Source organism: Berghia stephanieae, chromosome 3 (assembly GCF_034508935.2).
Source record: "Berghia stephanieae isolate SIO BIC M18660-M18661 chromosome 3, UCSD_Bste_1.3, whole genome shotgun sequence".
Lineage (NCBI taxonomy): Eukaryota > Metazoa > Mollusca > Gastropoda > Nudibranchia > Aeolidiidae > Berghia > Berghia stephanieae.
Window position 1 is genome coordinate 53103953 of NC_088362.1, and position 6186 is coordinate 53110138.

The 6186-nt window shown below is 37.6% G+C and overlaps 1 protein-coding gene across 6 annotated transcripts in view; it reads right to left on the bottom strand.

Moving 5' to 3' along the window:
- The window catches only part of LOC144967997 (carnitine O-palmitoyltransferase 1, liver isoform-like), a 78080-nt gene that overhangs the window by 45787 nt on the left and 26107 nt on the right, over window positions 1-6186 (bottom strand). The window lies entirely within an intron of this gene.

The following is a 6186-nucleotide window of genomic DNA, read 5'->3' on the forward strand; positions in this document are numbered from 1 at the left end:
CTAATATAATATACAGTGTAATGTGAGGTAATGTGAAAAGTGGGCCTCAGCCGACGTGATTTATTTGCAGGTCTAATATCCAAAAGTGTTGTAATGGAGACACATACTCTCAGCCCGACACAAAATAGTGTCCATTACAACAATGTTAAATCAAGTGGAGACCTGCATTAAATGTGCACGTTGGCCTCAACCATCGGCATCTAGAGATGACCAAAGGTATACGAAGTCCGAGCCATGGACCCAAACCTTTCAACGACGAGACTGAATTATATTCAAATCATGGTTTCTAAACGCAATTGGTTATAATTGCCGACTAACTGTTTTCAGTATCAAACCCCGCTTGGAAAAAGTTAAGTTAGGAAGAAGGAAAACACACACACACACACACACACACAAAAACACACAATTTGTTTTTTTTTAAACAAACAAAATCAATACGCCTGAGCCAGAATTTATGTCAAGTGTCACCCTTCCGTTCACGACCCATGGAAAATGTCACTTGAATTAGGAACAAAACGAGTAACGATACGGACAATGCAATCCGCGTTATTATGGATCTAAAATCGTTAGAAAAAGTAATGCGACATATTTCTGCCCCGGTCAATAGAAAATTATTCAAGCACGGTTAAAGAGAAAGAAAGAGAGAGAGAGAGAGAGAGAGAGAGAGAGAGAGAGAGAGAGAGAGAGAGAGAGAGAGAGAGAGAGAGAGAGAGAGAAGTACTTTCATTAATTTCAGAACCTCTATGAAAAATAAAGATGGGTTAACAACACATGACAAAGACTAAAAGCGCAGAACTAGCAACACTCTGGAGTCATGTGGCGACAAAGACAAAGGAAGACAACAAGAGAATGAAATGTAGCAACAAGTCGACAACAACAGAAATCGACTTATGTGTTCAGCCAATGATGATGCAACTATAGCACCCCAGCCGGCCATGGTCTAGGCCATTATCATCTACTAGAGATGTTAATGGTCTAGCCTAAGGCCACATACAAGTCCAACGCAGGCAACAGTGTGCGATCTTCAAACTTAAGAGAAATGATTTTTTTCTAAAACAAAAAAATAAAACAAAACAAAAACACACAATCATCGACCCCCGAATAAAACTGAAAACATCCCTCGCAGAGAAGTATCCAACCAGGAAAGAAAGACATGAGGAAGAGGATGGGGGGGGGGGGGGGCGGGCGCTAGATGAGGAAATAAAACAGAATTCGGTGTGGATGGGGAATAGGTATGAATCTCACACAACCCTGCAGATGTAAGATAACGACCTAGTCAATCTGATGACATAGAGGAGGTGCTAATCACCCAGTTACAGCATAGAAAACTTGTCGAACTCGTGTGGTGGTCCGTTTACAAGCAAGTTCAAGGGGGGTTGCGGGGGGGGGGGGGGTTTACATGTGTTGCTCAGTGACTTATATAGGTACTCAGTAGACAATGGTGTTGCTACAATCAGATTAGTTAACTATTGTCAACGACAGGAGCTCCCCTTGAAATCAAAAACAAGCAGATGTAGGACAGATTATGAGATTGGGGTGAAATGAAACCACTTTGTATGATATATTGCGTAATCGCAATACGAGATAATGAGCACCGCACACTACTTGAAACCATTGCAAATAGATTTGGGACAGATTGCGAGATAAGGGCGGGTGAAATGAAATGTAAGCACTTCCGCCTTTACACAATCACCAATTTATACACACAATAAAAATACAAATGCCATTACGTGACAAAGCGTCAATATAATATCAGGTAAACATCACTACTAAAAGTTAAAGTACTAGACGTTTATGGGCGTGGATCTTTGAAACGAGTAACTATTAAGCTAACACAAATACACACACGTACACACACACACAAATTATATAAATGTTCAAATACCAATACGTGACAAATCGTCAATATAATATCAGGTAAACATTACCTACTAAAAGTTAGACGTTTATGTATGTGGATCTTTGAAAAGAGCAACTATTAAACTAACACAAACACACATACACACAAAGACAGATCTTGGTTGAATGGTGACGGCCCACCATCTCAAAACGGCATTATGACGGGATGAATCGGATCCCGAAAAGTGAATTTAGAATTGGAACGGGAACAAATACGGACTATCGAGGGCTTTTTTTTTTCCAATGTAACAAATTATTACATTTAATTTCGACTATAACGAATCGAATTTGACTCCACGCTTCATATCAATGACTATAAATAGTATGCAGATGACGTCACTCAGGCCTTTGTTATTGTTTTTGCCATCCGCGTTTGTGAGTTGTTCTCACTAAACTGTATTAACAAGACTATAAAAGTTCATGGTTACACAGAGTTTGTGTGTTGGTCCGTTATACTTCCGGATGGCAATGTTGTGAACTCCTTGGCCAAGCGCATTCTATCTATAAAGTCAAAATTTTCAGTACCTGGGTCATCCCAACATAATTAATACCGCTTCGACCAATATGACCCATATATCACGAAAGCGGTCGTCATATGAACGCTGTCAACATTATTTAATTAAGTCATCCGGCCGAGTCTCATTTTGGTCTATTGAATAAATTAATACGTCCCATTCATGCTGTAATACAGACAAAAAGTGCATGACATTTTTTAAAATCCCCACTAGGGTCAGAGCACGGTGAATAATATTCTACTTCCGGTTAAACATGGCGGAAGTCCCTTTGAGTCTATTATGTCTAAGATAAATTTATGTAATTTCCATCAACCCATCCGCTCGTATCATTTTAGTTTTCGCTATTATTTTTTAGTTTGTTCATCTACTTTTCGTACATTTCATTTCTATGTACACGGTTACGGAAAATGCGGCAAGCAGAAATTCAAAATTATAGAGCATAAACGTTTCGTATTCGCAATGAACTATAATTCTAAAACAAAACAGACTGAACATTTTTGTTTATTCCTAAAAAAAAAAAAGAAAGAAAGAAAGAACGAAAGAAAGAAAGAACGAAAGAAAGAAAATCAAGACAAGTCCAGCCCATCTTAATCGTATGTAGATGGAGCTTTTTCATAATTATGATAAAATATGTTCTGATGTAAAAGGTTAAGATAGGAAGACAGCGTTTCACGTGTTTCAACCTAACAAATTATCAGTAAATATACCAATCAACAGGGAGTCCAGATAGCTCAGTCGGTACAGCACTACCTTCACACGTAAAGGAACAGAGAATCGATCCCGGGTGCAGTCGAGGATTTTTACTGACCGCCCTGTCCACCCAGCAGTGAATGAATAGCTAAGTCTGTTAGATTTGGCGGAAAGTACTTTGCGATAGACTAGCGTCCTATCCAAAGAATAGCAAGCAATTGCTATTGTCCATTTCACGCTATAGAAACCGGGATAAACTCCGGCTCCAAGGGCCGAATGGCTCCAAAGGACTAATTTTCTTTTCTATACAAATCAATGATTCATTTTATTTAATGACACGAAAACAGTGGGTAATTCGATACAAATTATGTCAATGACCCGATCTCATCTGTCACCCATGAAACAAGCTATTTTTATAAACACGACATCTGTTTTAAACATGTATTTGAGCAACAAGGTACGAGGATTGATACGTTTTTGTACTGTGCGACTTGTTATCAAAAATACGAAAGGACACGTCGAATACTTTAACATTTATTAACATCAATGAGCCCAGGATTCGACTCTGTATGAAGTCCCCCTGTCAACGTTAAAATAAAAACAAATATTGCGTTTTTTCGCTCAATGCGTCTCACACTACCATTATTTTAAATAACCTCCCCTCTCCAAAATAAAAGAAAAAATCGGTATATTTTTCGGGGGAAAACCGAATTTCAAGGGGGGGGGGGGGGGGGGGATGTAGATATTGTGTGTAGTGTATGTGATGGGGGAGGGGGGGGGGGAAGAGAAAATCCGAATTCAATCTTTTTTGTAATTTTTTTTTGTAAATCTGTACATGGGGAGTGGGGGGGGGGGGGGGGGGAGGGGGGGGGGGAATCCGTATCAACACAGATGACAATATTTCTACGTCATAACTCTATAAATTATCACATCAAGATACTTTGATATTAATGTTGTATTATTCACTTTGGTCACAAGGCCGATTCTTATTTTAAAAATAGCATCATTTTGAATTTTCCCTTCTAAACATTTGGTAAAAAAAATTCGAATCTGGAAGAAAAACACCGAATGTGGCTAATTTCAATTAAGTCTGTGTCAATGACAGGTCGGTTATAATTGGAGGTAGAGATTGGTTGGGGAAAATGGCTATCGAATCAAAAGACCGGACGGTGTTACGAAACACGTAACCGTCGTGTACTATATCATATATAAATAAAAACACAATGCGCTTCACATTAATAGAGAAAACAATAAATAAATGCAATGAAAAATATAACACAGCAATTCCAAATAGACAAGACATTTGATACATGACAGGTAAAAACTACGAAATAGAAGACGAAAAAAGTGTAAAGTTTTCAATTTAGATATGAAAGCTGATAATGAATCCTGAAAAAAAGACTTCAGATAACTATCAATCTTAAAGACAAAAATAAATGCTGTGTATCATAAAATTTGTTATTTTGTTCATTTATTGTTGTTGTCGTTCTTTTAAGCCAAGCAGATGTTTTGACTGGTTACATAACAGTATCAGCATAAACAAAATATTATCGGTTGTGCAGTGATGTTGAACGAAAAATTAATGATACGCGTTATCTTTCATCCTCTGACCCCTTTATTTTTAGAATCTCGAAAGAAAAAAAGAAAAGAAAACAATTTTAAAATAATATACGTAGTACAAGCTGTTGTACTGATGCGGAGATTGTGTTATCCGTACACAACGTTCTTGACGACCTGTTCTGTGTTCATTTCGATTGTTAACATCAAGATACATTTTTTTTTTAACGTACAAGTACACAGTACACAGTGTGTTCAAATCAGACTTCCGCCTCATACCAGGATAATTCGTAGAAATACGAATTGTTGGCTTCAGTTGCAGAGCCAGATACACATTATATTGAGCTTGTATATAACGCAATGTCCACTAAACGGACTCAAAGCGTTTTACAGGGGGTCCCTGGTCAACAGCAGCATTTAACATGTAAACCCTCTTCCGCACTAGGACAGGACTGTTTATAGTCCTGGGACAGTCCTGTCCCAAATCTGTAACATATAGAATTTAGAGAAATCTTCCGCACCTATTGGGACGGGACAAAACAGTCCCGTTGTGTCCCAAGCCGTTGTGAAATGCTACAAAATCAACGGGACAGGACTGTCCCAGTCCCGTGTTCATATCGTTTGTGATAGTAGAAAAATATAGCAGACTTCCGCACTAGGACAAAAAAGTCCCAGACTTGGCGGCGCCGTGCCAAAATTGAAATGCCTGTCTTTATTTTCTGCATCTCTACTACTACTGCTACTACTACTACTACTACTACTACTACTACTACTACTACTACTACTACTGCTGCTGCTGCTGCTGCTAATGCCACTAATATATTAATACCTACATCCCTTACATTTTGTATTTATTTCCAATTCCATTGTATTTATTTTCCAACAATAGTCCACACTTTATTTTAGTTCAATGTCTTCTATACTGCATTACACAATTCCTACCCGCCTCCCCTCTTTTAACATAATTAAATTAAGTACCCACCTTTTATACATTTCTATTGCTCTGTTTTAATTCGCACTTCCTCACAAAGTAGCATACAATTTCCTGCCCATCAATGTTTTTGTTTATGCATCTTAACAACGCCACTAACACATTATCTCATTCGTCTGTAGTTTTTAATTCATCATGTGTTGTTGATGAAGGGGAAACCCGAAACGTCCATTTTATCTGTTTTCGTATATTAAACTGAAGCTTACATTCAATTTCACAGTTATGATTTATTTATTTATTTCAATTCTGAATATAAAAAAGCAAGAACAATTCAAAAAATAATTCTATGTGATGAAACCACGTACAGAAGGCATAGCAACATAAACATTTTCGGCAATTTAAAAACGTATGTTTATAAATATAATTTAAGAAGTGTCACACTTTGTGACACAGCAGTAACGTGTCTAAAACCGGTCGCACATCTATTCGGTACCTCGTGGGATCAATTATCTTTATCGTTATTTATTTCGGGAATTTTCAATGAAAATATTTTTAAGCCACTTGCACTCATTGTAAGACAAATTAACTCCTTTA